The sequence below is a fragment of the Pituophis catenifer genome, unplaced genomic scaffold (assembly GCF_029215685.1).
Source record: "Pituophis catenifer annectens isolate HBS135680 unplaced genomic scaffold, rPitCat1.0.hap2 SCAF_11, whole genome shotgun sequence".
Lineage (NCBI taxonomy): Eukaryota > Metazoa > Chordata > Lepidosauria > Squamata > Colubridae > Pituophis > Pituophis catenifer.
Genome location: NW_027256891.1, coordinates 6,860,518 through 6,877,458, shown reverse-complemented (window position 1 = coordinate 6,877,458; position 16,941 = coordinate 6,860,518).

Below are 16,941 nucleotides of genomic sequence, written 5' to 3'. Positions count from 1 at the left end.
CAAAAGAAACACATATTCATGGTCCACACAGTCTGAAAAGCACAAAACACATTCAATTTTCAAGTACGACCTTTCCCTGAGGAGTTAGACCAAAGCTGCGTCTCAGAATTGGGAGTAGGACTCAAATCATCCAGAAACATAAGTTTTGACACAGAGCTCAGATTTGCAAAAGAAACACATATTCATGTTTCCCACTGTCTCAAAAGGACACAACACATTCAATTTAAAGGTAGGAGCTTTCCCTGACTACTTAGTCCAAAGCTATATTTCAGAATTGGCAGTAGGACTCAATTCAGCCAGAAAACTTAACTTTTGACACAGAGCTCAGATTTGCAAAAGAAACACATATTCATGGTCCACACAGTCTGAAAAGCACAAAACACATTCAATTTTCAAGTACGAGCTTTCCCTGAGGAGTTAGACCAAAGTGTATCTCAGAATTGGCAGTCGGACTCAATACAGCCAGAAAACGTAACTTTTGACAAAGAGCTCAGATTTGCAAAAGAAACACATATTCATGGTCCACACAGTCTGAAAAGCACAAAACACATTCAATTTTAAAGTACGAGCTTTCCCATAGGAGTTAGACCAAAGCTGAGTCTCAGAATTGGGAGTAGGACTCAAATCAGCCAGAAACCATAAGTTTTGACACAGAACTCAGATTTGCCAAAGAAACACATATTCATGTTTCCCACTGTCTCAAAAGGACACAACACATTCAATTTAAAGGTAGGAGCTTTCCCTGAGGAGTTAGACCAAAGTGTATCTCAGAATTGGCAGTCGGACTCAAGACAGCCAGAAAACGTAACTTTTGACATAGAGCTCAGATTTGCAGAAGAAACACATATTCATGGTCCACACAGTCTGAAAAGCACAAAACACATTCAATTTTGAAATGGAAGCTTTTCCTTAGGAGTTAGACCAAAGCTGTATCTCAGAATGGGCAGTAGGACTCAATTCATCCAGAAAACTTACCTTTGATACAGAGCTCAGATTTGCAAAAGAAACACATATTCATGGTCCACTCAGTATGAAAAGCACAAAACACATTCAATTTTCAAGTACGAGCTTTCCCTTAGGAGTTAGACCAAAGCTGCGTCTCAGAATTGGGAGTAGGACTCAAATCATCCAGAAACATAAGTTTTGACACAGAGCTCAGATTTGCAAAAGAAACACATATTCATGTTTCCCACTGTCTCAAAAGGACACAACACATTCAATTTAAAGGTAGGAGCTTTCCCTGACTACTTAGACCAAAGCTATATTTCAGAATTGGCAGTCGGACTCAATACAGCCACAAAACGTAACTTTTGACATAGAGCTCAGATTTGCAGAAGAAACACATATTCATGGTCCACACAGTCTGAAAAGCACAAAACACATTCAATTTTGAAATGGAAGCTTTTCCTTAGGAGTTAGACCAAAGTGTATCTCAGAATTGGGAGTAGGACTCAATTCATCCAGAAAACTTACCTTTGATACAGAGCTCAGATTTGCAAAAGAAACACATATTCATGGTCCACACAGTCTGAAAAGCACAAAACACATTCAATTTTCAAGTACGACCTTTCCCTGAGGAGTTAGACCAAAGCTGTGTCTCAGAATTGGGAGTAGGACTCAAATCAGCCAGAAACCATAAGTTTTGACACAGAGCTCAGATTTGCAAAAGAAACACATATTCATGTTTCCCACTGTCTCAAAAGGACACAACACATTCAATTTAAAGGTAGGAGCTTTCCCTGACTACTTAGTCCAAAGCTATATTTCAGAATTGGCAGTAGGACTCAATTCAGCCAGAAAACTTAACTTTTGACACAGAGCTCAGATTTGCAAAAGAAACACATATTCATGGTCCACACAGTCTGAAAAGCACAAAACACATTCAATTTTCAAGTACGAGCTTTCCCTGAGGAGTTAGACCAAAGTGTATCTCAGAATGGGCAGTAGGACTCAATTCATCCAGAAAACTTACCTTTGATACAGAGCTCAGATTTGCAAAAGAAACACATATTCATGGTCCACTCAGTATGAAAAGCACAAAACACATTCAATTTTCAAGTACGAGCTTTCCCTTAGGAGTTAGACCAAAGCTGCGTCTCAGAATTGGGAGTAGGACTCAAATCATCCAGAAACATAAGTTTTGACACAGAGCTCAGATTTGCAAAAGAAACACATATTCATGTTTCCCACTGTCTCAAAAGGACACAACACATTCAATTTAAAGGTAGGAGCTTTCCCTGAGGAGTTAGACCAAAGTGTATCTCAGAATTGGCAGTCGGACTCAAGACAGCCAGAAAACGTAACTTTTGACATAGAGCTCAGATTTGCAGAAGAAACACATATTCATGGTCCACACAGTCTGAAAAGCACAAAACACATTCAATTTTGAAATGGAAGCTTTTCCTTAGGAGTTAGACCAAAGTGTATCTCAGAATTGGGAGTAGGACTCAATTCATCCAGAAAACTTACCTTTGATACAGAGCTCAGATTTGCAAAAGAAACACATATTCATGGTCCACACAGTCTGAAAAGCACAAAACACATTCAATTTTCAAGTACGACCTTTCCCTGAGGAGTTAGACCAAAGCTGCGTCTCAGAATTGGGAGTAGGACTCAAATCATCCAGAAACATAAGTTTTGACACAGAGCTCAGATTTGCAAAAGAAACACATATTCATGTTTCCCACTGTCTCAAAAGGACACAACACATTCAATTTAAAGGTAGGAGCTTTCCCTGACTACTTAGTCCAAAGCTATATTTCAGAATTGGCAGTAGGACTCAATTCAGCCAGAAAACTTAACTTTTGACACAGAGCTCAGATTTGCAAAAGAAACACATATTCATGGTCCACACAGTCTGAAAAGCACAAAACACATTCAATTTTCAAGTACGAGCTTTCCCTGAGGAGTTAGACCAAAGTGTATCTCAGAATTGGCAGTCGGACTCAATACAGCCAGAAAACGTAACTTTTGACAAAGAGCTCAGATTTGCAAAAGAAACACATATTCATGGTCCACACAGTCTGAAAAGCACAAAACACATTCAATTTTAAAGTACGAGCTTTCCCATAGGAGTTAGACCAAAGCTGAGTCTCAGAATTGGGAGTAGGACTCAAATCAGCCAGAAACCATAAGTTTTGACACAGAACTCAGATTTGCCAAAGAAACACATATTCATGTTTCCCACTGTCTCAAAAGGACACAACACATTCAATTTAAAGGTAGGAGCTTTCCCTGAGGAGTTAGACCAAAGTGTATCTCAGAATTGGCAGTCGGACTCAAGACAGCCAGAAAACGTAACTTTTGACATAGAGCTCAGATTTGCAGAAGAAACACATATTCATGGTCCACACAGTCTGAAAAGCACAAAACACATTCAATTTTGAAATGGAAGCTTTTCCTTAGGAGTTAGACCAAAGCTGTATCTCAGAATGGGCAGTAGGACTCAATTCATCCAGAAAACTTACCTTTGATACAGAGCTCAGATTTGCAAAAGAAACACATATTCATGGTCCACTCAGTATGAAAAGCACAAAACACATTCAATTTTCAAGTACGAGCTTTCCCTTAGGAGTTAGACCAAAGCTGCGTCTCAGAATTGGGAGTAGGACTCAAATCATCCAGAAACATAAGTTTTGACACAGAGCTCAGATTTGCAAAAGAAACACATATTCATGTTTCCCACTGTCTCAAAAGGACACAACACATTCAATTTAAAGGTAGGAGCTTTCCCTGACTACTTAGACCAAAGCTATATTTCAGAATTGGCAGTCGGACTCAATACAGCCACAAAACGTAACTTTTGACATAGAGCTCAGATTTGCAGAAGAAACACATATTCATGGTCCACACAGTCTGAAAAGCACAAAACACATTCAATTTTGAAATGGAAGCTTTTCCTTAGGAGTTAGACCAAAGTGTATCTCAGAATTGGGAGTAGGACTCAATTCATCCAGAAAACTTACCTTTGATACAGAGCTCAGATTTGCAAAAGAAACACATATTCATGGTCCACACAGTCTGAAAAGCACAAAACACATTCAATTTTCAAGTACGAGCTTTCCCTGAGGAGTTAGACCAAAGTGTATCTCAGAATTGGCAGTCGGACTCAATACAGCCAGAAAACGTAACTTTTGACAAAGAGCTCAGATTTGCAAAAGAAACACATATTCATGGTCCACACAGTCTGAAAAGCACAAAACACATTCAATTTTAAAGTACGAGCTTTCCCATAGGAGTTAGACCAAAGCTGAGTCTCAGAATTGGGAGTAGGACTCAAATCAGCCAGAAACCATAAGTTTTGACACAGAACTCAGATTTGCCAAAGAAACACATATTCATGTTTCCCACTGTCTCAAAAGGACACAACACATTCAATTTAAAGGTAGGAGCTTTCCCTGAGGAGTTAGACCAAAGTGTATCTCAGAATTGGCAGTCGGACTCAAGACAGCCAGAAAACGTAACTTTTGACATAGAGCTCAGATTTGCAGAAGAAACACATATTCATGGTCCACACAGTCTGAAAAGCACAAAACACATTCAATTTTGAAATGGAAGCTTTTCCTTAGGAGTTAGACCAAAGTGTATCTCAGAATTGGGAGTAGGACTCAATTCATCCAGAAAACTTACCTTTGATACAGAGCTCAGATTTGCAAAAGAAACACATATTCATGTTTCCCACTGTCTCAAAAGGACACAACACATTCAATTTAAAGGTAGGAGCTTTCCCTGACTACTTAGTCCAAAGCTATATTTCAGAATTGGCAGTAGGACTCAATTCAGCCAGAAAACTTAACTTTTGACACAGAGCTCAGATTTGCAAAAGAAACACATATTCATGGTCCACACAGTCTGAAAAGCACAAAACACATTCAATTTTCAAGTACGAGCTTTCCCTTAGGAGTTAGACCAAAGCTGTGTCTCAGAATTGGGAGTAGGACTCAAATCATCCAGAAACCATAAGTTTTGACACAGAGCTCAGATTTGCAAAAGAAACACATATTCATGTTTCCCACTGTCTCAAAAGGACACAACACATTCAATTTAAAGGTAGGAGCTTTCCCTGAGGAGTTAGACCAAAGTGTATCTCAGAATTGGCAGTCAGACTCAAGACAGCCCGAAAACGTAACTTTTGACAGAGAGCTCAGATTTGCAGAAGAAACACATATTCATGGTCCACACAGTCTGAAAAGCACAAAACACATTCAATTTTGAAATGGAAGCTTTTCCTTAGGAGTTAGACCAAAGCTGTATCTCAGAATGGGCAGTAGGACTCAATTCATCCAGAAAACTTACCTTTGATACAGAGCTCAGATTTGCAAAAGAAAAACATATTCATGGTCCACACAGTATGAAAAGCACAAAACACATTCAATTTTGAAATGGAAGCTTTTCCTTAGGAGTTAGACCAAAGTGTATCTCAGAATTGGGAGTAGGACTCAATTCATCCAGAAAACTTACCTTTGATACAGAGCTCAGATTTGCAAAAGAAACACATATTCATGGTCCACACAGTCTGAAAAGCACAAAACACATTCAATTTTCAAGTACGACCTTTCCCTGAGGAGTTAGACCAAAGCTGTGTCTCAGAATTGGGAGTAGGACTCAAATCAGCCAGAAACCATAAGTTTTGACACAGAGCTCAGATTTGCAAAAGAAACACATATTCATGTTTCCCACTGTCTCAAAAGGACACAACACATTCAATTTAAAGGTAGGAGCTTTCCCTGACTACTTAGTCCAAAGCTATATTTCAGAATTGGCAGTAGGACTCAATTCAGCCAGAAAACTTAACTTTTGACACAGAGCTCAGATTTGCAAAAGAAACACATATTCATGGTCCACACAGTCTGAAAAGCACAAAACACATTCAATTTTCAAGTACGAGCTTTCCCTGAGGAGTTAGACCAAAGTGTATCTCAGAATTGGCAGTCGGACTCAATACAGCCAGAAAACGTAACTTTTGACAAAGAGCTCAGATTTGCAAAAGAAACACATATTCATGGTCCACACAGTCTGAAAAGCACAAAACACATTCAATTTTAAAGTACGAGCTTTCCCATAGGAGTTAGACCAAAGCTGAGTCTCAGAATTGGGAGTAGGACTCAAATCAGCCAGAAACCATAAGTTTTGACACAGAACTCAGATTTGCCAAAGAAACACATATTCATGTTTCCCACTGTCTCAAAAGGACACAACACATTCAATTTTCAAGTACGACCTTTCCCTTAGGAGTTAGACCAAAGCTGAGTCTCAGAATTGGGAGTAGGACTCAAATCAGCCAGAAACCATAAGTTTTGACACAGAACTCAGATTTCCCAAAGAAACACATATTCATGTTTCCCACTGTCTCAAAAGCACAAAACCCATTCAATTTTCAAGTACGACCTTTCCCTTAGGAGTTAGACCAAAGTGTATCTCAGAATTGGCAGAAGGACTCAATTCAGCCAGAAAACGTAACTTTTGACATAGAGCTCAGATTTGCAGAAGAAACACATATTCATGGTCCACACAGTCTGAAAAGCACAAAACACATTCAATTTTGAAATGGAAGCTTTTCCTTAGGAGTTAGACCAAAGCTGTATCTCAGAATGGGCAGTAGGACTCAATTCATCCAGAAAACGTACCTTTGATACAGAGCTCAGATTTGCAAAAGAAACACATATTCATGGTCCACACAGTCTGAAAAGCACAAAACACATTCAATTTTCAAGTACGAGCTTTCCCTTAGGAGTTAGACCAAAGCGGTGTCTCAGAATTGGGAGTAGGACTCAAACCATCCAGAAACCATAAGTTTTGACACAGAGCTCAGATTTGCAAAAGAAACACATATTCATGTTTCCCATTGTCTCAAAAAGACACAACACATTCAATTTAATGGTAGGAGCTTTCCCTGACTACTTAGTCCAAAGCTATATTTCAGAATTGGCAGTAGGACTCAATTCAGCCAGAAAACTTAACTTTTGACCCAGAGCTCAGATTTGCAAAAGAAACACATATTCATGTTTCCCACTGTCTCAAAAGGACACAACACATTCAATTTAAAGGTAGGAGCTTTCCCTGACTACTTAGTCCAAAGCTATATTTCAGAATTGGCAGTAGGACTCAATTCAGCCAGAATACGTAACTTTTGACATAGAGCTCAGATTTGCAAAAGAAACACATATTCATGGTCCACACAGTCTGAAAAGCACAAAACACATTCAATTTTAAAGTACGAGCTTTCCCATAGGAGTTAGACCAAAGCTGAGTCTCAGAATTGGGAGTAGGACTCAAATCAGCCAGAAACCATAAGTTTTGACACAGAACTCAGATTTGCCAAAGAAACACATATTCATGTTTCCCACTGTCTCAAAAGGACACAACACATTCAATTTAAAGGTAGGAGCTTTCCCTGAGGAGTTAGACCAAAGTGTATCTCAGAATTGGCAGTCGGACTCAAGACAGCCAGAAAACGTAACTTTTGACATAGAGCTCAGATTTGCAGAAGAAACACATATTCATGGTCCACACAGTCTGAAAAGCACAAAACACATTCAATTTTGAAATGGAAGCTTTTCCTTAGGAGTTAGACCAAAGCTGTATCTCAGAATGGGCAGTAGGACTCAATTCATCCAGAAAACTTACCTTTGATACAGAGCTCAGATTTGCAAAAGAAACACATATTCATGGTCCACACAGTCTGAAAAGCACAAAACACATTCAATTTTCAAGTACGAGCTTTCCCTTAGGAGTTAGACCAAAGCTGCGTCTCAGAATTGGGAGTAGGACTCAAATCATCCAGAAACATAAGTTTTGACACAGAGCTCAGATTTGCAAAAGAAACACATATTCATGTTTCCCACTGTCTCAAAAGGACACAACACATTCAATTTAAAGGTAGGAGCTTTCCCTGACTACTTAGACCAAAGCTATATTTCAGAATTGGCAGTCGGACTCAATACAGCCACAAAACGTAACTTTTGACATAGAGCTCAGATTTGCAGAAGAAACACATATTCATGGTCCACACAGTCTGAAAAGCACAAAACACATTCAATTTTGAAATGGAAGCTTTTCCTTAGGAGTTAGACCAAAGTGTATCTCAGAATTGGGAGTAGGACTCAATTCATCCAGAAAACTTACCTTTGATACAGAGCTCAGATTTGCAAAAGAAACACATATTCATGGTCCACACAGTCTGAAAAGCACAAAACACATTCAATTTTCAAGTACGACCTTTCCCTGAGGAGTTAGACCAAAGCTGCGTCTCAGAATTGGGAGTAGGACTCAAATCATCCAGAAACATAAGTTTTGACACAGAGCTCAGATTTGCAAAAGAAACACATATTCATGTTTCCCACTGTCTCAAAAGGACACAACACATTCAATTTAAAGGTAGGAGCTTTCCCTGACTACTTAGTCCAAAGCTATATTTCAGAATTGGCAGTAGGACTCAATTCAGCCAGAAAACTTAACTTTTGACACAGAGCTCAGATTTGCAAAAGAAACACATATTCATGGTCCACACAGTCTGAAAAGCACAAAACACATTCAATTTTCAAGTACGAGCTTTCCCTGAGGAGTTAGACCAAAGTGTATCTCAGAATTGGCAGTCGGACTCAATACAGCCAGAAAACGTAACTTTTGACAAAGAGCTCAGATTTGCAAAAGAAACACATATTCATGGTCCACACAGTCTGAAAAGCACAAAACACATTCAATTTTAAAGTACGAGCTTTCCCATAGGAGTTAGACCAAAGCTGAGTCTCAGAATTGGGAGTAGGACTCAAATCAGCCAGAAACCATAAGTTTTGACACAGAACTCAGATTTGCCAAAGAAACACATATTCATGTTTCCCACTGTCTCAAAAGGACACAACACATTCAATTTAAAGGTAGGAGCTTTCCCTGAGGAGTTAGACCAAAGTGTATCTCAGAATTGGCAGTCGGACTCAAGACAGCCAGAAAACGTAACTTTTGACATAGAGCTCAGATTTGCAGAAGAAACACATATTCATGGTCCACACAGTCTGAAAAGCACAAAACACATTCAATTTTGAAATGGAAGCTTTTCCTTAGGAGTTAGACCAAAGCTGTATCTCAGAATGGGCAGTAGGACTCAATTCATCCAGAAAACTTACCTTTGATACAGAGCTCAGATTTGCAAAAGAAACACATATTCATGGTCCACTCAGTATGAAAAGCACAAAACACATTCAATTTTCAAGTACGACCTTTCCCTGAGGAGTTAGACCAAAGCTGTGTCTCAGAATTGGGAGTAGGACTCAATTCAGCCAGAAAACTTAACTTTTGACACAGAGCTCAGATTTGCAAAAGAAATACATATTCATGGTCCACGCAGTCTGAAAAGCACAAAACCCATTCAATTTTCAAGTACGAGCTTTCCCTTAGGAGTTAGACCAAAGTGTATCTCAGAATTGGCAGAAGGACTCAATTCAGCCAGACAACGTAACTTTTGACATAGAGCTCAGATTTGCAGAAGAAACACATATTCATGGTCCCCACAGTCTGAAAAGCACAAAACACATTCAATTTTGAAATGGAAGCTTTTCCTTAGGAGTTAGACCAAAGCTGTATCTCAGAATTGGCAGTAGGACTCAATTCATCCAGAAAACGTACTTTTGATACAGAGCTCAGATTTGCAAAAGAAACACATATTCATGGTCCACACAGTCTGAAAAGCACAAAACACATTCAATTTTCAAGTACGAGCTTTCCCTTAGGAGTTAGACCAAAGCTGTGTCTCAGAATTGGGAGTAGGACTCAAATCATCCAGAAACCATAAGTTTTGACACAGAGCTCAGATTTGCCAAAGAAACACATATTCATGTTTCCCACTGTCTCAAAAGGACACAACACATTCAATTTAAAGGTAGGAGCTTTCCCTGAGGAGTTAGACCAAAGTGTATCTCAGAATTGGCAGTCAGACTCAAGACAGCCCGAAAACGTAACTTTTGACAGAGAGCTCAGATTTGCAGAAGAAACACATATTCATGGTCCACACAGTCTGAAAAGCACAAAACACATTCAATTTTGAAATGGAAGCTTTTCCTTAGGAGTTAGACCAAAGCTGTATCTCAGAATGGGCAGTAGGACTCAATTCATCCAGAAAACTTACCTTTGATACAGAGCTCAGATTTGCAAAAGAAAAACATATTCATGGTCCACACAGTATGAAAAGCACAAAACACATTCAATTTTGAAATGGAAGCTTTTCCTTAGGAGTTAGACCAAAGTGTATCTCAGAATTGGGAGTAGGACTCAATTCATCCAGAAAACTTACCTTTGATACAGAGCTCAGATTTGCAAAAGAAACACATATTCATGGTCCACACAGTCTGAAAAGCACAAAACACATTCAATTTTCAAGTACGACCTTTCCCTGAGGAGTTAGACCAAAGCTGTATCTCAGAATGGGCAGTAGGACTCAATTCATCCAGAAAACTTACCTTTGATACAGAGCTCAGATTTGCAAAAGAAACACATATTCATGGTCCACTCAGTATGAAAAGCACAAAACACATTCAATTTTCAAGTACGAGCTTTCCCTTAGGAGTTAGACCAAAGCTGCGTCTCAGAATTGGGAGTAGGACTCAAATCATCCAGAAACCATAAGTTTTGACACAGAGCTCAGATTTGCAAAAGAAACACATATTCATGTTTCCCACTGTCTCAAAAGGACACAACACATTCAATTTAAAGGTAGGAGCTTTCCCTGACTACTTAGACCAAAGCTATATTTCAGAATTGGCAGTCGGACTCAATACAGCCACAAAACGTAACTTTTGACATAGAGCTCAGATTTGCAGAAGAAACACATATTCATGGTCCACACAGTCTGAAAAGCACAAAACACATTCAATTTTGAAATGGAAGCTTTTCCTTAGGAGTTAGACCAAAGTGTATCTCAGAATTGGGAGTAGGACTCAATTCATCCAGAAAATTTACCTTTGATACAGAGCTCAGATTTGCAAAAGAAACACATATTCATGGTCCACACAGTCTGAAAAGCACAAAACACATTCAATTTTCAAGTACGACCTTTCCCTGAGGAGTTAGACCAAAGCTGTGTCTCAGAATTGGGAGTAGGACTCAATTCAGCTAGAAAACTTAACTTTTGACACAGAGCTCAGATTTGCAAAAGAAATACATATTCATGGTCCACGCAGTCTGAAAAGCACAAAACCCATTCAATTTTCAAGTACGAGCTTTCCCTTAGGAGTTAGACCAAAGTGTATCTCAGAATTGGCAGAAGGACTCAATTCAGCCAGACAACGTAACTTTTGACATAGAGCTCAGATTTGCAGAAGAAACACATATTCATGGTCCCCACAGTCTGAAAAGCACAAAACACATTCAATTTTGAAATGGAAGCTTTTCCTTAGGAGTTAGACCAAAGCTGTATCTCAGAATTGGCAGTAGGACTCAATTCATCCAGAAAACGTACCTTTGATACAGAGCTCAGATTTGCAAAAGAAACACATATTCATGGTCCACACAGTCTGAAAAGCACAAAACACATTCAATTTTCAAGTACGAGCTTTCCCTTAGGAGTTAGACCAAAGCTGTGTCTCAGAATTGGGAGTAGGACTCAAATCATCCAGAAACCATAAGTTTTGACACAGAGCTCAGATTTGCCAAAGAAACACATATTCATGTTTCCCACTGTCTCAAAAGGACACAACACATTCAATTTAAAGGTAGGAGCTTTCCCTGAGGAGTTAGACCAAAGTGTATCTCAGAATTGGCAGTCAGACTCAAGACAGCCCGAAAACATAACTTTTGACAGAGAGCTCAGATTTGCAGAAGAAACACATATTCATGGTCCACACAGTCTGAAAAGCACAAAACACATTCAATTTTGAAATGGAAGCTTTTCCTTAGGAGTTAGACCAAAGCTGTATCTCAGAATGGGCAGTAGGACTCAATTCATCCAGAAAACTTACCTTTGATACAGAGCTCAGATTTGCAAAAGAAAAACATATTCATGGTCCACACAGTATGAAAAGCACAAAACACATTCAATTTTGAAATGGAAGCTTTTCCTTAGGAGTTAGACCAAAGTGTATCTCAGAATTGGGAGTAGGACTCAATTCATCCAGAAAACTTACCTTTGATACAGAGCTCAGATTTGCAAAAGAAACACATATTCATGGTCCACACAGTCTGAAAAGCACAAAACACATTCAATTTTCAAGTACGACCTTTCCCTGAGGAGTTAGACCAAAGCTGTGTCTCAGAATTGGGAGTAGGACTCAAATCAGCCAGAAACCATAAGTTTTGACACAGAGCTCAGATTTGCAAAAGAAACACATATTCATGTTTCCCACTGTCTCAAAAGGACACAACACATTCAATTTAAAGGTAGGAGCTTTCCCTGACTACTTAGTCCAAAGCTATATTTCAGAATTGGCAGTAGGACTCAATTCAGCCAGAAAACTTAACTTTTGACACAGAGCTCAGATTTGCAAAAGAAACACATATTCATGGTCCACACAGTCTGAAAAGCACAAAACACATTCAATTTTCAAGTACGAGCTTTCCCTGAGGAGTTAGACCAAAGTGTATCTCAGAATTGGCAGTCGGACTCAATACAGCCAGAAAACGTAACTTTTGACAAAGAGCTCAGATTTGCAAAAGAAACACATATTCATGGTCCACACAGTCTGAAAAGCACAAAACACATTCAATTTTAAAGTACGAGCTTTCCCATAGGAGTTAGACCAAAGCTGAGTCTCAGAATTGGGAGTAGGACTCAAATCAGCCAGAAACCATAAGTTTTGACACAGAACTCAGATTTGCCAAAGAAACACATATTCATGTTTCCCACTGTCTCAAAAGGACACAACACATTCAATTTTCAAGTACGACCTTTCCCTTAGGAGTTAGACCAAAGCTGAGTCTCAGAATTGGGAGTAGGACTCAAATCAGCCAGAAACCATAAGTTTTGACACAGAACTCAGATTTCCCAAAGAAACACATATTCATGTTTCCCACTGTCTCAAAAGCACAAAACCCATTCAATTTTCAAGTACGACCTTTCCCTTAGGAGTTAGACCAAAGTGTATCTCAGAATTGGCAGAAGGACTCAATTCAGCCAGAAAACGTAACTTTTGACATAGAGCTCAGATTTGCAGAAGAAACACATATTCATGGTCCACACAGTCTGAAAAGCACAAAACACATTCAATTTTGAAATGGAAGCTTTTCCTTAGGAGTTAGACCAAAGCTGTATCTCAGAATGGGCAGTAGGACTCAATTCATCCAGAAAACGTACCTTTGATACAGAGCTCAGATTTGCAAAAGAAACACATATTCATGGTCCACACAGTCTGAAAAGCACAAAACACATTCAATTTTCAAGTACGAGCTTTCCCTTAGGAGTTAGACCAAAGCGGTGTCTCAGAATTGGGAGTAGGACTCAAACCATCCAGAAACCATAAGTTTTGACACAGAGCTCAGATTTGCAAAAGAAACACATATTCATGTTTCCCATTGTCTCAAAAAGACACAACACATTCAATTTAATGGTAGGAGCTTTCCCTGACTACTTAGTCCAAAGCTATATTTCAGAATTGGCAGTAGGACTCAATTCAGCCAGAAAACTTAACTTTTGACCCAGAGCTCAGATTTGCAAAAGAAACACATATTCATGTTTCCCACTGTCTCAAAAGGACACAACACATTCAATTTAAAGGTAGGAGCTTTCCCTGACTACTTAGTCCAAAGCTATATTTCAGAATTGGCAGTAGGACTCAATTCAGCCAGAAAACGTAACTTTTGACATAGAGCTCAGATTTGCAAAAGAAACACATATTCATGGTCCACACAGTCTGAAAAGCACAAAACACATTCAATTTTAAAGTACGAGCTTTCCCATAGGAGTTAGACCAAAGCTGAGTCTCAGAATTGGGAGTAGGACTCAAATCAGCCAGAAACCATAAGTTTTGACACAGAACTCAGATTTGCCAAAGAAACACATATTCATGTTTCCCACTGTCTCAAAAGGACACAACACATTCAATTTAAAGGTAGGAGCTTTCCCTGAGGAGTTAGACCAAAGTGTATCTCAGAATTGGCAGTCGGACTCAAGACAGCCAGAAAACGTAACTTTTGACATAGAGCTCAGATTTGCAGAAGAAACACATATTCATGGTCCACACAGTCTGAAAAGCACAAAACACATTCAATTTTGAAATGGAAGCTTTTCCTTAGGAGTTAGACCAAAGCTGTATCTCAGAATGGGCAGTAGGACTCAATTCATCCAGAAAACTTACCTTTGATACAGAGCTCAGATTTGCAAAAGAAACACATATTCATGGTCCACTCAGTATGAAAAGCACAAAACACATTCAATTTTCAAGTACGAGCTTTCCCTTAGGAGTTAGACCAAAGCTGCGTCTCAGAATTGGGAGTAGGACTCAAATCATCCAGAAACCATAAGTTTTGACACAGAGCTCAGATTTGCAAAAGAAACACATATTCATGTTTCCCACTGTCTCAAAAGGACACAACACATTCAATTTAAAGGTAGGAGCTTTCCCTGACTACTTAGACCAAAGCTATATTTCAGAATTGGCAGTCGGACTCAATACAGCCACAAAACGTAACTTTTGACATAGAGCTCAGATTTGCAGAAGAAACACATATTCATGGTCCACACAGTCTGAAAAGCACAAAACACATTCAATTTTGAAATGGAAGCTTTTCCTTAGGAGTTAGACCAAAGTGTATCTCAGAATTGGGAGTAGGACTCAATTCATCCAGAAAATTTACCTTTGATACAGAGCTCAGATTTGCAAAAGAAACACATATTCATGGTCCACACAGTCTGAAAAGCACAAAACACATTCAATTTTCAAGTACGACCTTTCCCTGAGGAGTTAGACCAAAGCTGTGTCTCAGAATTGGGAGTAGGACTCAATTCAGCCAGAAAACTTAACTTTTGACACAGAGCTCAGATTTGCAAAAGAAATACATATTCATGGTCCACGCAGTCTGAAAAGCACAAAACCCATTCAATTTTCAAGTACGAGCTTTCCCTTAGGAGTTAGACCAAAGTGTATCTCAGAATTGGCAGAAGGACTCAATTCAGCCAGACAACGTAACTTTTGACATAGAGCTCAGATTTGCAGAAGAAACACATATTCATGGTCCCCACAGTCTGAAAAGCACAAAACACATTCAATTTTGAAATGGAAGCTTTTCCTTAGGAGTTAGACCAAAGCTGTATCTCAGAATTGGCAGTAGGACTCAATTCATCCAGAAAACGTACCTTTGATACAGAGCTCAGATTTGCAAAAGAAACACATATTCATGGTCCACACAGTCTGAAAAGCACAAAACACATTCAATTTTCAAGTACGAGCTTTCCCTTAGGAGTTAGACCAAAGCTGTGTCTCAGAATTGGGAGTAGGACTCAAATCATCCAGAAACCATAAGTTTTGACACAGAGCTCAGATTTGCCAAAGAAACACATATTCATGTTTCCCACTGTCTCAAAAGAACACAACACATTCAATTTAAAGGTAGGAGCTTTCCCTGAGGAGTTAGACCAAAGTGTATCTCAGAATTGGCAGTCAGACTCAAGACAGCCCGAAAACGTAACTTTTGACAGAGAGCTCAGATTTGCAGAAGAAACACATATTCATGGTCCACACAGTCTGAAAAGCACAAAACACATTCAATTTTGAAATGGAAGCTTTTCCTTAGGAGTTAGACCAAAGCTGTATCTCAGAATGGGCAGTAGGACTCAATTCATCCAGAAAACTTACCTTTGATACAGAGCTCAGATTTGCAAAAGAAAAACATATTCATGGTCCACACAGTATGAAAAGCACAAAACACATTCAATTTTGAAATGGAAGCTTTTCCTTAGGAGTTAGACCAAAGTGTATCTCAGAATTGGGAGTAGGACTCAATTCATCCAGAAAACTTACCTTTGATACAGAGCTCAGATTTGCAAAAGAAACACATATTCATGGTCCACACAGTCTGAAAAGCACAAAACACATTCAATTTTCAAGTACGACCTTTCCCTGAGGAGTTAGACCAAAGCTGTGTCTCAGAATTGGGAGTAGGACTCAAATCAGCCAGAAACCATAAGTTTTGACACAGAGCTCAGATTTGCAAAAGAAACACATATTCATGTTTCCCACTGTCTCAAAAGGACACAACACATTCAATTTAAAGGTAGGAGCTTTCCCTGACTACTTAGTCCAAAGCTATATTTCAGAATTGGCAGTAGGACTCAATTCAGCCAGAAAACTTAACTTTTGACACAGAGCTCAGATTTGCAAAAGAAACACATATTCATGGTCCACACAGTCTGAAAAGCACAAAACACATTCAATTTTCAAGTACGAGCTTTCCCTGAGGAGTTAGACCAAAGTGTATCTCAGAATTGGCAGTCGGACTCAATACAGCCAGAAAACGTAACTTTTGACAAAGAGCTCAGATTTGCAAAAGAAACACATATTCATGGTCCACACAGTCTGAAAAGCACAAAACACATTCAATTTTAAAGTACGAGCTTTCCCATAGGAGTTAGACCAAAGCTGAGTCTCAGAATTGGGAGTAGGACTCAAATCAGCCAGAAACCATAAGTTTTGACACAGAACTCAGATTTGCCAAAGAAACACATATTCATGTTTCCCACTGTCTCAAAAGGACACAACACATTCAATTTTCAAGTACGACCTTTCCCTTAGGAGTTAGACCAAAGCTGAGTCTCAGAATTGGGAGTAGGACTCAAATCAGCCAGAAACCATAAGTTTTGACACAGAACTCAGATTTCCCAAAGAAACACATATTCATGTTTCCCACTGTCTCAAAAGCACAAAACCCATTCAATTTTCAAGTACGACCTTTCCCTTAGGAGTTAGACCAAAGTGTATCTCAGAATTGGCAGAAGGACTCAATTCAGCCAGAAAACGTAAC